Raw genomic sequence first — 19,181 nt, forward strand, 5'->3', positions numbered from 1 at the left:
CCAAACTTACCTATCTCAATTAATGGTACCTCCATCCATCCAAGTTACCTGGGTCAAATACTGGGGAGTCACTCCTGACAATTGCTTCCAGGAGATATAAATAGAGGGAATACTTCCTAACTCATTCTATGAGGCCAACGTTACCTTAGTATCCAAACCAGACAAAGCATTATAATAAAAGAAAACTACAGACCAATATCTCTAATGAATGTAGACGAAAATTTTTGACAAAATATTTACAAACCAAATCCAACAATGTATAAAGAGAATTATACAGCATCACCAAGTGGATATATCCAAAGTATGCCAGGCTTGTTGATCATTCAAAAATCAAGGTAGTCATACAAGCCCAGGAAGGCCAGAGAGTTCCAAACAAGATGAACCCAAACAGGCCCACACCAAGACACATTATAGTTAAAATGGCACACATTAAATACAAAGAATCCTACAAGCAGCAAGAGATAGACAGTAAGTTACTTAAAAGGGAGCTCCCATAAAAGTATCAGCTCACTTTTCTACAGAAACTTTGCAAGCCAGAAGGGAGTGGCAGGAAACATTGAAAATGATGGAAAACAAAGGCCTACAACCTAGGTTGCTTTACCCAGCAAGGCTATCATTTAAACTTGAAGGAGAGATAAAGAGCTTCCTAGAAAAGAATAAGCTAAAGGAATTCATTGCCACCAAGCTAGCATTGCAGGAAATGTTAATGTCTTCTTTGGGCAGAAGAAAGATAAAAGCAAACTAGCAAAGACCAGAAATACAAATAACAAAATGGCAATAACTATGTACCTAGCAACAATCACTTAAAATGTAAATGGATTAAATGCTCCAATCAAAAGACACAGGGTGGCTGAGTGGATAAGAAAACAAGACCCATGCATATGCTGTACACAAGAGACTCACTTCAGATCAAAAGACACACACAGGCTGAAAGTAAAGGGATGAAATAAGATATTTCTTGCAAATGGAAATGAGAAAAAAGCTGGAGTGGCAAAATTTATATCGGACAAAAAAAAACATGTTACTAAATAATGAATGGGTCAACAGTGAGATCAAGGAAGAAATCAAAAGGTATCTTGAGACAAATGAAAATGAAAACACAACAACCCAAAATCTATGGGATGCAGTGAAAGCAGTCCTAAGAGGGAAATTCATAACAATACATGCCTACCTAAAGAAACAAGAAAAATCTCAAATCAATAGTCTATCCTACTTACACCTAAGGGAACTGGAAAAAGAACAGCAAAATAAACCCAAAGGGAGTACAAGGAAGGAAATAAATGAAATAGAGACCAAAAAAATAAAAACATCAATGAAACCAAGAGCTGTTTATTTGAAAACATAAACAAAATCAACAAATCTTTAGCCAGACTCAAGAAAAAGAGAGAGAGGATCCAAATTTATAAAATCAGAAATGAAAGAGAAGTGACAACAGACACTGCAGAAATGCAAAAAAAAATTAAGAAAATACTATGAGCAACTATACACCAACAAATTAGACAATCTGGAAGAAATTAATAATTTTTTAGAAGCATACAACCTTCCAAGGCTGAATTAAGAAAAAATGGAAAAATCTGAATAGACTGATTATTACCAGTGAAATTGAATCAGTAATCAATAAGCTCCCAACAAAGAAAAGCCCTGGACCAGATGTCTTTACAGGTGAATTTTACCAAATATTCAGAAAACAATTATCACCTATTCTCAAACTATTCCAAAAAATCCAGGAGGGAAGGCTCCCAAATTCTTTTTACATGGCCACTATCACCCTGATCTCCAAACCAGACAAAGATATTACAAAAAAAGAAAACTACAGGCCAATATCCCTAATGAACATAGACGCAAAAATCCTCAACAAAATATTAACAAACAATTCAGCAATACATTAAAAAGATCATACAGTATGATCAAGTGGGAACCATTCCTGGTTTGTAATGTGGGTTCAATATCTGCAAATCAATTAATGTGATACACCACATTAACAAAATGAAAAATAAAAATCATATGGTCATATCAATAGGTGCAGAAAAAGCTTCTGACAAAATGCAACATCCATTTATGATAAGAACTCTTAGCAAAGTGGGAATAGAGGTATCATATCTCAACATAATAAAGGCCATATATGATAAACCCATAGCTATCATTGTACACAATAGGGAAAAGCTAAAACCATTCCCCTTAGGATCAGGAACAAGACAAGGTTTCCCACTTTCACCACTTTTATTCAACATAGTTCCGGAAGTTCTAGCTACAGCAGTCAGACTGGGAAAAGAAATAAAGGCATCCAAATTGGAAAGAAGGAAGTAAAATTGTCATTATATGCAGACGACATGATACTATATATAGAAAATCCCAAAAACTTCACCAGAAAACTATTAGAACTGATAAATGAATTTAGTAAAGTAGCAGGATACAAAATTAATATTTAGAAGTCAGTTGCATTTGTATACACCAATAATAAACTTTCAGAAGGAGAAATTAAGAGAACAATCCCATTTACAATTGCTTTAAAAACTACAAAATGGAATAAATTGAACGAAAGGAGTAAAAGACCTGTACTCAGAAAATTATAAGACACTGACAAGAAAAATTAAAGAAGATACAAATAAATGGGAACACATTCCATGCTCATGGATAGGAAGAGTTAATATAGTTAAAATGTTCATACTACCTAGGACAATATATAGATTCAACACAATTCCTATCAAATTACCAGTGACATTTTTCACAGAAATAGAAGATATAATCCTAAAATTTATAAAAGAACCCGAATAGCTACGGTAATCTTGAGAAATAATAAAGTGGGAGGTATCATGCTACCTCACATCAAATCACACTACAAGTCTATAGTAATCAAAACAGCATGGTACTGGCATTAAAACAGACACATAGGTCAATGGAAAAAAGTAGCCCAGAAATAAATCCATACCTATATGGTCATTTATGACAATGACAGCAAGAATTTACATTGGGGTAAAGACACTCTATTCAATAAGTAGTGCTGGGAAACCTGGACAGATACATGCAACAAAATGAAGCTGGACCACCTCCTTACGCCATATACAAGAACAAATTCAAAATGGAGCAAAGACTTAAATGTAAGATCCGGAACCATAAAACTCTTAGAAGAAAATATAGGAAGTAAGTTTGCAGACATTACCCTTAGTAATATTTTTTTCCTGATATATTCCCTCGGGCAAGGGAAGTGGGAAAAAAATAAACAGATGGGATTACATCAAACTCAAAAGTTTTTTCACATCAAAGGAAACCATCAATAAAACAAAAAGGCATCCTAATGAATGGGAGAAGATATCTGATAAGGGGTTAATACCAAAGTTTATAAAAAATTCATTGAACTCAACACCAAAAAAACAACCCACTTGAATAATGGACAGCGGACATAAAGGGACATTTTTCTAAGGACATACAGATGGCCAACAGTCCTATGAAAAAATGCTCAACCTCACTAATCATTAGAGAAATGCAAATAAAAACCACAATGAGATACTACCTCACTCCGATCAGAATGGCTATTATCAATAAATCAACAAACAACAAGTGCTGTGAGGATGTGGAGAAAAGAGAACCCTTGTGCACTGCTGGTGGGATTGCAGATTGGTGCAGCCACTATGGAAATCAGTATAGAGGTATCCCAAAAAACTGGAAATGGAAATACCTTATGACCCAGTAATTTCATTCTTAGGTATCTATCCAGAGAAATCTAAAATGCTGATTCAAAAAAATACACTGTGCAGCCCTATGTTTATTGCAGCACTATTAACAATAGCCAAGACACGGAAACAACCAAAATGCCCATCAGATGACTGGATTAAGAAACTGCGGTACATTTATACAATGGAGTATTACTTGGCCATAAAGAAGAATGAAATCTTAACCATTTGCAACGATATGGATGGACCTAGAGAACATTATGCTAAGTTAAATAAGTCAGACAGAGAAAGACATATGTGGAATCTCACTTATATGTGGAATCTAAAGAACAGAATAAATGAGCAAACTAATCAGAAGTAGTCTCAGAGATACAGAGAAAAACTGATGGTTGCTAGATGACGGAGAAGAAGGTGAGGGGATTAGAAAGCACAAATTGGTAGCTATAGGATTGCCACGGGGATATGAAAGACAGTTTGGGGAATGTAATCAATAATGTTGTAAAGGGGCCGGCCAGGTGGCCCAGATGGATTGAGCTCAGTGGTCCTAACTCCGAAGGCTCCCGGTTCGATTCCCACATGAGCCAATGGGCTCTCAACCACAAGGTTGCCAGTTCGATTCCTCGACTCCCCCAAGGGATGGTGGGCTCCACCCCCTGCAACTAAGATTGAACACGGCACCTTGAGCTGAGCTGCTGCTGAGCTCCCGGATGGCTCAGTTGGTTGGAGCGCGCGTCCTCTCTACCACAAGGTTGCAGGTTCGATTCGTCGACTCCCTGCAACTAACAACGGTAACTGGACCTGGAGCTAAGCTGTGCTGTCCACAACTAAAATTGAAAGGACAACTACTTGACTTGGAAAAAGTCCTGGAAGTACACACTGTTCCCCAATAAAGTCCTGTTCCCCTTCCCCAATAAAATCTTTAAAGAATAAATAAATAAAATTATAATGTTGTAAAGATTTTGTAGGCTGTCAGATGGGCACTTGTCTTATTAGGGAGACCACTTCAGGGACGGTATACCTGAAGCTGAAGCTGAATAATACTGAATGTCAACTATAATTTTATATGTGTATATATATGTAAAATTATACATGTATACATATACACACATATACATATATACATATATATAGTCACAGGATGTGGAGTACAGCTATATACGATGTCAGAGGTGTAGTAGATTTGGGGAGGGGGTTATCACTTTGTGAGGGGTGTAAATGTCTAACTATTATATTACATTCTTTTGTATACCTGAAACTAATTAAAAAACAAACAAAATGACACACACACAGACACACACACAGACACATATACAGACACACACACACACATATATATATAAGGTAGTCTATCACCTCACCAGCCTAAAGAAGAAAAACCACACGATCATATCAGTAGATGCAAAAAAAGCATTTGATGAAATCCAACATTCATTCATAATAAAAATTCTCAGCAAATTAGGAATAGAGGGGAATTTCCTCAATTTGACAAAAACCTACATACTTGATGGTTTGAAATTTGAATCTTTTCTGCTAAGATAATGAACAAGGCAAAGATGTCCCCTCTCACTGCTGCTTTTGAGTACTGTACTGGAAGTTCTAGCTAATAAAACCAGAAAAGGAAATAAAAGGTCTATATATTGGGAAGGGAAAAACAAAACTGTCTTTGTTATACATGACATGAAAATCCAAAAGAATGCAAAAGAATCTTTTCCAAAATCCAAGAAAATTCAAAAGAATCAACAACAACAAAAACTCCTGGAACATTAATATCCAATAAAATGAAAAACTTATATATAAATCTAACAAAATATGTACGGGGTCTATATGAGGAAAACTATAAAACTCTGAGGACAGACATCAAACAATAACTAATAAATGGGGAGAGGTTCCACGTCTATGAATAGGAAGACATTATTGTCAAGCTGTCTGTAGATTCAACACAATCCCATAAATATCTCAGCATGTTATTTTCTGAATATCAACAAACTGACGGTACATTTTTTATGGAGAGGCAAAAGACCCAGAATATCCAACTCAATATTGAAGAAGAACAGAGCTGGAGGACTGATACTACCCAACTTCACGACTTACTAAAAAGCTACAGTAATCAAGACAGTGTAGTAAGGATAAAAGAATAGACAAATAGATCAATGGAATAGAATAGAGAGCCCAAAAATAGACCCACATAAATGAACCCAACTGATCTTTGACAAAGGAGCAAGCCAATACAATGGAGCAAAGTTTCTTCAACAAATAACCCTGGGAGAACTGGACATTCTTCACACAGACCTTACACCCTTCAAGAAAGTTGGCTCAAAATGGGTCATAGACCTAAATGTAAATTGCAAGCTATAAGACTCCTCAATGATAACATGCAGAAAAATCCAGATGACGTTGGGGATGGTGATGACTTTTTAGATCCAATACCAAAAGCATGATCTATGAAAAAAGTGATTGGTAAACTGGACTTCAATAAAATTAAAAACTTCTACTCTGTGAAAGACAATGTCAAGAGAATGAGAAGACAAGCCACAAATTGGGAGAAAATATTTGCAAGAGACAGATCTGATAAAGGACTATTATCCAAAATATATAAAGAACTCTTAAAACTCAATAATAAGAAAAATAAACAACCCAATTAAAAAATAGGTTAAAGACCTGAACAGACACTTGACCAAAGAAAATGTGCAGATAGCAAGTAAGCATTTGAACGTCCTATGTCATTAGGGAAATATGAATTAAAATATCAATGGAACACAACTACACACCTATTAGAATGGCCAAAATCCAATCAGTGAAACTTAGGTTTTACTTAGGGCAGATAGAAATAATATTGGTAATAAATCCATTACACTTACATATAATATAATGCCAGGTTACTCAATGAAATGAAAACCGATATAGCAAGGTAAAGAGATAAAGCGTGATTGGCACTGGTGTGGGTGGGGAGTGTATTTTTTTGTAAGTGGTCAAGAAAGGTATGAGGAAATGACATGTGAGAATTTTAATAAAGCAAGGGAAGGAACAATAAGGATATCTGGAGGAGGAGATACCTTGAGTCAGGAAGTAGCCGGACTTATTGATGGAAGAATAAAGGCAAGTGTGCCTCAAGTAGAATTATTAAAGCAGAGAGTAATGGAACATAGGATTAAAGATATGTGTAGGAAAGGCTTTTAAATGCAGCACTAATGAGTTTGACATCCTTTAGCTATCCTGTTCTAGGGATTTCCTGTTGGCCCAGTAATACAGCTAATTCCCCAGCTTCACAACATCTGTGTTAGGGTTCTCCAAAGAAATAGAACTGAAGTGTGTGTGTGTGTGTGTGTGTGTGTGTGTGTGTGCGCGCGCGCGCGCGCGCGCACGCACACGTGGGTAACTGTTGAGGATTTTATCTTTATCACTGAAATCAAATAGTTCTGGGTGAATTTTCCCAGGTATCTAATAGATCCTTTCAATGTCAATTCAGGTCTTTTTCTATTTCTGGAAGTATTCCAGGGTTATAGTTTTAAATATTAGTTCTGTTTCACTGTTTTTGTTTTCAAGGACTTTAAAATATGAATATTATTCCTTCATGGCCTGTTTTTCATTTCAACTACCTTCTCTCTGATCCTTTTTTTTTCTTTCTTTATGTCATTTTTATTCTCTTGGTTGCTTTCTTGCCTTGTCCCTTATATTATCTCTTGATATCTTGTAATTTATTCATCATTTTTGAGGTAATTTTGTCTTTTTTCCTTCGTTTCTTTTCTGAGTTTAGTCAGCTTTCTTTTTCATTTGTCTCTGTTTTGTTTTATTGGGCTTTTTCTTTTTTGGACATTTTCTGTTCATAATTTTTGAATTTCTGATTCACATCATTTTTTTTATATCTTCAAATGCTTGAGCTAGTTTGGGATGTGGCTTTACAGTTTTCTTCTGCTTCATGGTTATTTCTCTGGGTAAAATTTTACCTTGGTTTCTAGTTTTTACTGTTTGTATGGATTTGTTAATTTTTCTCTTGCTGATTTTTGTGGTAAAGGGGTGTTTTACAGATTCTATTTAATGGTGCTCTCTCTGTCAATATAGCAAAGTCCAGATGTTTTAGTAGATATTTTATTTTTGTTTTAAGGTGATGGGAGTTGTGAGTTCTCCAATTTTGTGGTTTTCTTTTGTCTTGGAGGACTCTTAAGTGTTCACCCCTTGTTCCTGTTCCCCTCCCTGATAAAGGAATTACTAAAAGATGCTCTTTGCCTCCTGCAGAAGCTCCTTCCCATTGCTTGGCTTTAAAGTCCCTTCCTTATAATCAGTGCTCTAATCCAGCTGAGTCCTTTTTGTAGACTTTTCAGACATAGAATAGCCTTCTTTCTTGTGATGATTTTATATTGAGCTTATATACCATCACTAGCTTCCCTGTCTGTCTTTCCAAAATTTTTCTGTCAGCCCTGCAGCAGGGGAGCATGAAACTTCCTGCTCTGGGAACAGGTGATTGCCCCTTTTATTTCCCAGTTATTTTGAAGTTTGAACATTCTCTGACTTCAAGTTAGGAGGCTGAGGGCATGGTTTCTGTGTATCATTTCCCTTCTTCTTGTTCTGTATTGTTTTGGGAGGAAATATTGGGAGATGGGAACTATGGTTCACCATTGTCTTTAATTATCCATAAGTTCTATGGATTCTGGTTTATTTTCTAAATGTAGAAAGGAACATTTTTTCAAACACACACACATCTGTGTGAAAACTCTAAAAAAAGACAAAAGAAACATGCTTGAGTCATTATTAGGATTAGATGAGGTGATGAGGGTTGGACCCCCTTGATGGGATTAGTGCCCTTATGAGAGAGACATCAGAGAGCCCCCCTTCTCTCTGGGTGCACTCTCAAAGAGGGTGGGTGAGCACACAGGAGAATGTCAGCTGCCTACTAGCCAAGAAAAGAGGCATCAGAATGAAACCGACTTTCCTGGAACATTGATCTGGGACTTCCCAGTGTCTAGAACTGTATAACTGATTCTTAATATTTTGTTTTTCTTTCTCTTTTTTATTAAATTTATTGGGATGACATTGGTTCGTAAAATTATGTAGTTTTCAAGTGTACAATTCTGTAATTCTATAATAAATCATCTATATATCACGTTGTATGCTCACCACTCAGAGTCAATTCTCCTTCCATTACCATATATTTGACCCTGTTTACCCTCTTCTAACCTCTTACCCTCTGGTAACCACTAAACTGTTATCTATGTTTATGAGTTTTTGTTTCTTTATTTGTGTCTTTTTCCTTTGTTGCTTTCAGTTTTATATCCCACACATCAGTGAAATCATATGGTTCTCGACTTTTTCTGTCTGACTTATTTCACTTAGCATAATAATCTCAAGATTCATCCATGTTGTCGCAAATGGCACTATTTCATCTTTTCTTATGGCAAGTAGTATTCCATTGTGTGTACATACCACATCTTCTTTATCCAATCATCCATTGAACGGCTCTGGTTGTTCTCATGTATTGGCTACAGTGAATAATACTGCAGTGAACATAGGGGTATATATATCTTTACAGATATATATTTTCAGATTTTTTTGGGTAGATACCCAGGAGACAGATTGCCAGGTCATATGGTAATTCTATTCTTAATTTTTTGAGGAACCTCCACACTGCCTTCCATAACGGCTGTATATTTTGGATATTAGCCTCTTATCGGAGGCACTGTTTACAAAAATCTTCTCCCATTCAGTTGGTTGCCTCTTTATTTTGTCGATGGTTTCTTTTGCTGTGCAGAAGCTTTTAAGTTTGATATAGTCCCATTCATTTATTTTAGCTTTTACTTCCTTTGCCTTTGGAGTCAAATTCATGAAACGCTCTTTGAACCCAAGGTCCATAAGTTTAGTACCTATGTTTTCTTCTATGCAGTTTGTTTCAGGTCTTATGTTTAGGTCTTTGATCCATTTTGAGTTAATGTTGGTTACACAGTGACAGATAGCAGCCTAGTTTCATTCTTTTGCACGTGACTTTCCAATTTTCCCAGCACCATTTATTGAAGAGGCTTTCTATTCTCTACTGTATGTTTTTGGTTCCTTTGTCGAAAATTATCTGCTCATATATATGTGGGTTTATTTCTGGGCTCTCAATTCGATTCTATTGGTCTGCTGCCAATACCATGTTGTTTTGATTATTGTCACTTTGTAGCACAAGCTGAAGTCAGAGAGTGTGACACCTCCAGCCTTGTTCTTTTTCCTTAGGATTGTTTTGGTTATTCGGGGTCTTTTGTGATTCCATACAGATCTGATGATTTTTTTTTGTTCTATTTCTTTAAAAAATGCCATTGGGATTTTGATGGGGATTGCATTATATCTATATATTGCTTTGGGTAATATGGCCATTTTAACTATGTTGATTCTTCTAATCCATGAACATGGAATATCTTTCCATTTCTTTGTGTCTTCTTCAATTTATTTTTTAAATGTTTTATAGTTTTCAGTGCATAGGTCCCTCACATCCTTTGTTAAGTTTATTCCTAGGTATTTAGTTCTTTTTGTTGCAATTGCAAAAGGAATTGTTTTTTCTTTTTCATTTCTTTTTCTGAGTTCTGGCATGAGTGGGTTGTGAAGCGCTCCTAGGAAGAGGGTAGTTGTAAAGATGTTCATTATGATGATGTTGGCATATTCTGCTAGAAAGAAGAGAGCGAATGGGCCTCCGGCATATTCTACATTGAACCCGGAAACGAGTTCGGATTCGCCCTCTGTTAGGTCGAAGGGGGCTCGGTTAGTTTCTGCCAGGGTGGAGATGAATCATATTATGGCTAGTGGTCATGATGGGAGAATTAGTCATGTGTGTTCTTGTGTAGTAATTAGGGTTGATAGTGAGAAGGACCCGCTTAGCAGGAGCACGGATAGCAGGATAATTGCGAGAGTTACTTCGTAGGAAATGGTTTGTGCTACTGCTCGTAGGGCTCCGATTAGGGCATATTTGGAGTTTGAGGCTCAGCCCGACCATAGAATGGAGTATACGGCTAGGCTTGATATAGCTAGTATGAATAGAATCCCTAGGTTGAGGTTAATTAGTGGGTGTGGTATGGGTAGGGGGGTTCATATTGTTAGGGCCAGGGTGAGGGCTAGGACTGGTGCGGTGATGAATATGGAGACTGAGGATGTAAGAGGGCGTAGGGGTTCTTTGGTGAATAGTTTGACGGCGTCAGCAATTGGTTGGAGGAGTCCATACGGACCTACAACGTTGGGCCCTTTGCGGAATTGTATGTAGCCTAGTACTTTTCGTTCGATGAGGGTTAGGAATGCTACGGCTAAAAGAATGGGTACGATTAGTAGTAGGAGGTTAACTATAAACATGTTGTTAGAGAGAGGAGTTGAACCTCTGGTTGTAAAGGTTTAAGTTTTACGCAATTACCGGGCTCTGCCACTCTAACGGGCCCTGTTTCTTGGGCAGGGTTATTTGTATTTATTAGATTAAGATTATATCATCTACTGTATAGAAGGCGCTTGTGGTGAAGTGGGCCTCGCTTCTCTTGTCCTTTCGTACTGGGAGAGGCTTAGAAACAGATAGAAACCGACCTGGATTACTCCGGTCTGAACTCAGATCACGTAGGACTTTAATCGTTGAACAAACGAACCGTTAATAGCTGTTGCACCATTGGGATGTCCTGATCCAACATCGAGGTCGTAAACCCTTATTGTCGATATGGACTCTTAAATAGGATTGCGCTGTTATCCCTAGGGTAACTTGTTCCGTTGATCAAGTTTTTGGATCAGTGAGTGATGTTGTGTTTTGACTGGTTAGTCTAGATTTTAATCACTCGGAGGGTTTTTTGTGCTCCGAGGTCACCCCAACCTAAATTGCTGGTCCATATAAATGGGGGTTGGGCCCTGGGTGGGCTGTAATTTATCTTTATTGGGCCAGTTAATTAAAGCTCCATAGGGTCTTCTCGTCTTGTTTAGGTATTCCCGCCTCTTCACGGGAAGGTCAATTTCACTGATTGGAAGTAAGAGACAGTAAAATCCTCGTGTGGCCGTTCATACAAGTCCCTATTTAGGGAACAAGTGATTATGCTACCTTTGCACGGTCAGGATACCGCGGCCGTTGAACAGATGTCACCGGGCAGGCAGTGCCTCTAATACTTAATATGCTAGAGGTGATGTTTTTGGTAAACAGGCGGGATTTGTGTTTGCCGAGTTCCTTTTACTTCTTTTAATCTTTCCCTGTTGCACTCCTGTGTTGGGTTAACAACTTGTTTATGCGGTTTAGGTCTTGGCTTTGGGCTGCTTATGTTTGTTGTTAATTATCAGTGGGGCATCCGTTCTGATATAGACTTGTGCAGGGAGAACTAGTTCTTGTTACTCATATTAACAGTATTGCTTCTACTTGCTAGTAGAATGGTCCAGTTACATGCGTTAGGAGTTGGTTTATTATGTTGGGAATTAAGGTCATGGGTTTGTTGAGCTTTAACGCTTTCTTAATTGGTGGCTGCTTTTGGGCCTACTATGGGACTGGTTGTAGGTTACTCTCTAACAAAGGTTGTATCCTGTGTCTAAAGGGCTGTACCCCTTTAGACTATAGTTTAAACTTGCATTGGAATTGTTGGTGTTTTCAGGCAAGATTTAAATTTGAACTAAGATTCTATTCTGGACGACCAGCTATCACCAGGCTCGGTAGGCTTTTCACCTCTAACTACAAATCTTTCCACTATTTTGCCACATAGACGGGTTTGCTCTGTAAAGCTGTTTGTAGGTAGCTCGTCTGGTTTCGGGGTGATTAACTCAAGGTCTCTTTGCTAATTTGTTCTGGTTAAATCATTATGCAAAAGGTAAAAGGGGTGAGCTTTGCTGTTTTATACTTTTGGCTGTCTTTCATCTTTCCCTTACGGTACTTTCTCTATAGCGCCAAGTGAGTTTTCTATCTCCTATACTTTCACGTAAGTAAATGTTTTGATTTAGTTAATTGTGTGGGTTAAATTGGGTCGATGGTTGGGCTAGTGCTTGTTCAAAGTGTTCATTATGTGTGAAGTCTCCTGGGTGTAAGCCAGGTGCTTTGATTTAAGCTACACTTTGGTGTATCCAAGCGCACTTTCCAGTACGCTTACCTTGTTACGACTTATCTCCTCTCATACTGTGGGCGTGTGATAATAGGTTTGGGTGGTGCCTTTAATATTTGGGGAGGGTGACGGGCGGTGTGTGCGTGCTTCATGGCCTAGTTCAACCAAGCTCTTTATTCTTGGTTTACTACTAAATCCACCTTCCGCTCTCTATTTCATGGGAGCATCCGTTTGTGGTTTTGAGTGTTCTTTGAGAAGAAAATGTAGCCCATCTCTTCCCAGCTCATAGGCTACACCTTGACCTAACGTTTTTATGTTTTAATGATTATGCTTACTGCAATTCCTTTTTAGGGTTTGCTGAGGATGGCGGTATATAGGCTGAGTTGGCAAGAGCTGGTGAGGTTTATCGGGGTTTATCGATTATAGGACAGGCTCCTCTAGAGGGGTGTAAAGCACCGCCAAGTCCTTTGAGTTTTAAGCTGTTGCTAGTAGTTCTCTGGCGAATAATGTTGTTGGGTTGATTATTAAGGTTTAGGGCTAAGCATAGTGGGGTATCTAATCCCAGTTTGGGTCTTAGCTATCGTGTGTTCAGAGTTTGTAAAGTCACTTTCGTGGTTTATTTTTATTTTAGCTACGGCTTTTTACAGTTTAGCTAGAATTTAGCTTTATTTTTTTTGTACTCTTAAACACGCTTTACGCCGTGCTTCTGTTGATTTGGGTTAATCGTGTGACCGCGGTGGCTGGCACGAAATTTACCAACCCTGGGATATAGGTATAACTTAGTCGAACTTTCGTTCATGGCTTAATTCTTATCACTGCTGTTTCCCGTGGGGGTGTGGTTAAGCAAGGCGTCGTGAGCTACATATACAGTGTGCTTGATGTCCGCTCCTTTTAATCAAACATGACTTAGAGGGCATTCTCACAGGGGTGCGGATACTTGCATGTGTAGTTTTACCTAGGACCAACAGAAAGGCCAGGACCAAGCCTATGTGTTTATGGAGTATTAATACTCATCTAGGCATTTTCAGTGCCTTGCTTTGGTTGATTAAGCTACATTAACGGGATAAATTTGGTCTTAGGTGGGCATTAAAAATCATAGTTGTGTTTGGAATTGTAGGGGGTGGGTTTCAGATCTAGAGGGATAGCTGTCTAAGGAAAATTGAATCATTAAAGTAGTAGGTTTGTATCAAGTGGGGACTAAGTTAGATCGTGGGGCTGTGAGTTTGTTGATATCTACTTGATTGTCAATGAGGGCTTGGCCTCAGTTGTGTCAGTGCGCACCTGTTCTTGTTTTTGGGGTTTGGCAAGATATTGATGGTTGTACGTGATGCTAGGATTTAACGGGGGGTGGGGGGGGGGTTTGGTAAGCCTATCTGCTTAGTGGGGGTGGGTGCGGGTGCGTATGCGTTGCGTATGCGTTGCGTATAAATATCTATGTCCTGTAACCATTGACTGGATAGCACCTTGTTGGGTTTAGGGTTCGGCGGTCATGATTACTGAAGCGTTGGGTTACGGTTTGCAGCTCTTCCAATTGGAATGTCCTGTACCATTAACTTTATTTACCCTTTGATTTTGATGCACTGTCCAAGCATGGTTCAATTTGAGCTCAGCTACAAGTTGCTTGACTGTGTTAAGGCCTCTGACGGCCATAGCTGAGTCCAAGCATACCCCTAAAAATTAAAAGATACCAAAGGCATGACACCACAGTTATGTGTCGGCATGGGCTGATTAGTCCATCGAGATGTCTTATTTAAGAGGAAAGAATAGGCGATTTTAGGTGAGATGGCCCTGAAGAAAGAACCAGATGTCGTTTACACCCCAAGCTTAGAAACCCCCACGGTTTATGGGCCCGGGGCGAGAAGAGGGATCCTTCTCGCAAGGGTTGCTGGTTTCACGTGAGTTGGTAGTTGAGAAATAACCCATTGGAGGTGATATGCGTGTTGTCTGGAATTGATTTGACTTAATGTGGTATGTACGATTAATCATTATATGTACTATGTATGATTAAGCATTTGAATTGGTCAAGGATATTCATGTTGTATATAATTTTATGTGCGATTAACAGTAATGTATTATGTACTATATAAACTTAATTGTACTTGCTTATATGCATGGGGTAAATAATTTATGTACTATTATACATATAATGTACCGTACAATATATGGTGTAATTAACATTATGCACGAGTTACATAGGGGTGGAGGGTTGTGGGTCAATACTGAGGAGTCACAGGGGATTGGTGAGATTCCATTCATAGGTGGTTCAAGGAATAGTTTAAGTAGAATTTCAGCTTTGAGTGCTGATGGTGGAACTTGGAGTTTCTTCCTTGAGTCTGTGGGGGAGGGTTGTTCCCCTTTTCTGGTTTACAAGACCAGGGTAATATAATATACTACAGAGACTCTTCATTTTAATAAACGGTTCTCTGCAATGCTTGCAAGTGGTATTAGGACTAGAATGATTAGGAAATATAGAATGGAGGCTAGTTGTCCGATAATGATGAATGGGTGTTCGACGGGTTGGCCCCCAATTCAGGTTAGTGTTAGAAGATCTGCCACTAGGAGTCAAAATAGGCATTGGCTTAAAGGTCGGAATGTTATGCTGCGCTGTTTTGATGTATGTAGTAGTGGGATGGCAGCTAGAATGAGGATGGAGAGGACTAGGGCTACTACTCCGCCAAGTTTGTTTGGGATTGAGCGTAGGATTGCGTAGGCAAACAGGAAGTATCACTCTGGTTTGATGTGTGGTGGGGTGCTTAGTGGGTTGGCTGGGGTGTAGTTGTCTGGGTCTCCTAGTAGGTCAGGGGCGAATAGGACTAGGGATAGGAGTGCCATGAGCATTAGGGCGAGGCCTAGGATGTCTTTGATGGTATAATAGGGGTGGAATGGGATTATGTCTATGTCTGAGGGAATCCCGGTTGGGTTGTTAGAGCCTGTTTCATGGAGGAAGAGCAGGTGGACTATGACTATGGCTGAGATGATGAAGGGTAGTAGGAAGTGTAGGGCGAAGAATCGAGTGAGTGTGGCTTTATCAACTGAGAATCCTCCTCAAACCCATTCTACAAGGGTTGTTCCGATATATGGAATGGCTGATAGGAGGTTTGTGATGACTGTTGCCCCTCAAAAGGACATTTGGCCTCATGGGAGTACGTAGCCTATAAATTCTGTGGCTATAACTGCGAAAAGGAGGATGATTCCAACGTTTCATGTTTCTGAGAATGTGTAGGAGCCGTAGTAGATTCCTCGTCCTACGTGAAGGAATAGGCAGATGAAGAATATGGAGGCCCCATTAGCGTGGAGGTAGCGTAGGATTCAGCCGTAGTTGACGTCTCGGCAGATGTGGGTTACGGAGTGGAAGGCTGTGTCGGTGTCTGATGTGTAGTGTATTGCCAGGAAGAGGCCTGTAAGGATTTGTATGGCTAGGCATACTCCTAGTAGGGATCCGAAGTTTCATCAGGAGGAAATACTTGATGGGGCAGGTAGATCAATGAATGAGTCATTGATAATTTTGAATAGTGGGTGGGACTTGCGAATGTTGGTCATTATTGTTCTTATAGTTGAAGTACAACGGTGATTTTTCATGTCACTGGTCGTGGTTAGATCCCATGTGAGAATAATGATAACATATATTGTGTTTATTTTAAGTACTATCTTCGTTATTAGTTTTGTTGGGTTTTCTTCTAAGCCGTCGCCTATTTATGGAGGGGTGGGGCTGATTGTGAGTGGTGGTGTTGGGTGTGGTATCGTAATGAGTTTTGGTGGGTCTTTTTTAGGGCTGATGGTGTTTTTGATTTATTTAGGGGGGATGTTGGTGGTGTTTGGTTATACTACTGCCATGGCTACAGAACAGTATCCTGAGGTGTGGGTTTCTAATAAAGTTGTGTTGGGGGCCTTTGTTTGTGGTATGGTCGTTGAAGTTGTTTTTGTTCTGTGTGTATTGAATAGTGAGGGGTTGAAAGGTATGTTTGAGTTGAATAACATGGGGGATTGGGTTACTTATGGTGTTGAGGATTCTGGGGTGTTTAGTAAGGAGGTGATAGGGGTGGCCGCTTTGTATAGTTATGGGGTTTGATTAGTGATTGTTACTGGGTGGTCCTTGCTTGTGGGGGTGGTCGTTGTTCTGGAGGTTACTCGTGGAGGATAAGTACTGTTAGGCTCAGAACTAATGTTAGAAGGAAAGAAAGGAAATATAGTTTGATTTGGCCTTTTTGGCTTGACACTAGGTTAGAGGTTTTTATTTGGAATAGAGAAATTGATTTGGGGAGAGAGTTTTCTATTCAGGTCAGGTCTAGTTTCATTGTTAGTATATAGGAATGCAATGGTCGTTTGTACGTTGATTTTGTAGCCAATACCCTTACTGTATTGATTTACTGTTTCTAATAGGTTTTTGGTGGAGTCTTTAGGGTTTTCTATATAAAGAATCATGTCATTTGCAAAAAGTGACAATTTAACTTCTTCATTCCCAATTTGGATGCTTTTTATTTCTTTTTCTTGCCTGATTGCTCTGGCAAGGACTTCCAGTACTAAGTTGATAACAGTGGTGATGGGGGCAATCCTGTCTTATTCCTGAGCATAGAGCAAAGGCCTTCAATTTTTCACTGGGAATTATGATATTAGCTTAGGGTTTGTCTTTATTTTGTTGAGGTAGTTTCCTTTTATACTTATTTAATTGTTTTAATCACAAATGGATGTTGTATCTTATCAAATGTTTTTTCTGCATCTATTGATATAATCATATGATTTTTATCCTTTATTTTATGTGGTGTATCACATTGAGCGATTTTAATATGTTGAATCGTCCTGGTGAGCCTAGAATGAACAATACTTCCATCATGATGTATAATCTTTTTAGTGTATTGTATTCAACTTGCTAGAATTTTGTTTAGGATTTTTGGATATATTCATCAGAGATTTTGGTCTGTAGTTTGTGTGTGTGTGTGTGTGTGTGTGTGTGTGTGTGTGTGTGTGTTGTCCTTACCAGGTTTTAACAGGATAATGTTGGCCTCATAAAATAAGTTAGGAAGTACTGCCTCTTCTTCAATATTTTGGAAGAGTTTGAGGAAGACCGGTGTTAGATCCTCTTTGAGTGTTTGGTATAATTTACTAGTGAATCTATTTGGTCCTGGGCTTTTGCTTTGGGGAAGGTTGTGGATGATTTTTTCAATTTTCTTACTGTTGATCGGTCTATTTAGATTTTCTAGTTCTTTGTGATTCAGCCTAGGAAGTCTATGTGTTTCTAAGAACTTGTCCATTTCTTCTAGGTTATTGAATTTGGTGGCATATAGTCCTTCATAGTATTCTTATGTGACTCTTTGTATTTCTGCATTAACCGTGGTACTTCTCCTGTTTCGTTTCTGATTTTATTTGTAACTTTTCTAGGTTATTGAATTTGGTGGCATATAGTCCTTCATAGTATTCTTATGTGACTCTTTGTATTTCTAGTCAACATTTTGGGTATATATCCTTTTAAAACTTACTTTTTGTGGGTAATGACTGAATTGCACTTTAATATATATTTCTGTCATAATTTATTTACCCAGTCTTCTATTAAGAGGTATTTTCACCTATCTAACTTTTCACTAGTATAAACAAAGCTGTATTAAATGATATGTGAATGTGAGTGTATTTGTGAATGCACTGGCTTATAATACATACAGCACATACAGCACTTTTCCTGTTCTAGGCAGCTTATAGTGTCATAAGCAAAAGTAATTAGACAAGGTAGTAGGTGGGATGTTTGAAAAAGATTTTCATCCATATCAGAATCCACTAAATGCCCTAATGTCTAAATGTAGATAATGCTTACTCTGGATAGTGTAGTCTAGATAGATATTCTCTGGGCATTCAAATGTGCAGTTTGTAAAAAGAAAAAAAAACATGCTAGAGTGTGGGATCTGCCTACTGTTCTTTTAACATCACAGAAATGTATAGAAGCTGCCTTGTAGACTATATCTTTCAGCATTGAAAATTATTCACTTTTTTCCTCTAAGATTGAATTATTCTGTAATTAGTGTTCAGGCTCTACAAAAATACTTGTTAATATATACAATAATGAACTGTAATCACATACAGACACTGAGGAGGAAAGGATAATTGGAAATTATGTTGTCTGCCCCTTTTTAAGATTATTGACCTTTCTGTCCACAGGAGATATGAAAGACGCCATTTTACTCATTGAATAAACTCACATAATGAACAGTCATTATTCCACGTGGACATTTACTCTGGGAACAAATTTTTAGAATACAAACCCCTAAGGACAGTAAACTAAATGTTCCATATTTTTGATTTAGATATAATTGATATATTAGTTTCAGGTGTACAACATAATGATTAGCTCTTTGGGTATATTGCAAAATGATCTCCACAATAAGTCTAGTTAACATTTATCAGCATACAGTTATAAGTTTGTTTTTTTTCTTGTGATGAAAAATTTAAAGATCTCTCTTGGCAGCTTTCCGATAGATAACCCAGTATTAGTAATTATAGTCCTCGTGTTGTACAT

General features: G+C 38.2%; 1 protein-coding gene across 5 annotated transcripts in view; it reads left to right on the forward strand.

Annotated features, from left to right (window-relative positions):
• Window positions 1-19,181, forward strand: part of ZFAND4 (zinc finger AN1-type containing 4) — a 103,322-nt gene that overhangs the window by 38,681 nt on the left and 45,460 nt on the right. The window lies entirely within an intron of this gene.

The sequence above is a fragment of the Rhinolophus hipposideros genome, assembly GCF_964194185.1.
Source record: "Rhinolophus hipposideros genome assembly, chromosome: 15".
Taxonomy (NCBI): Eukaryota; Metazoa; Chordata; class Mammalia; order Chiroptera; family Rhinolophidae; genus Rhinolophus; species Rhinolophus hipposideros.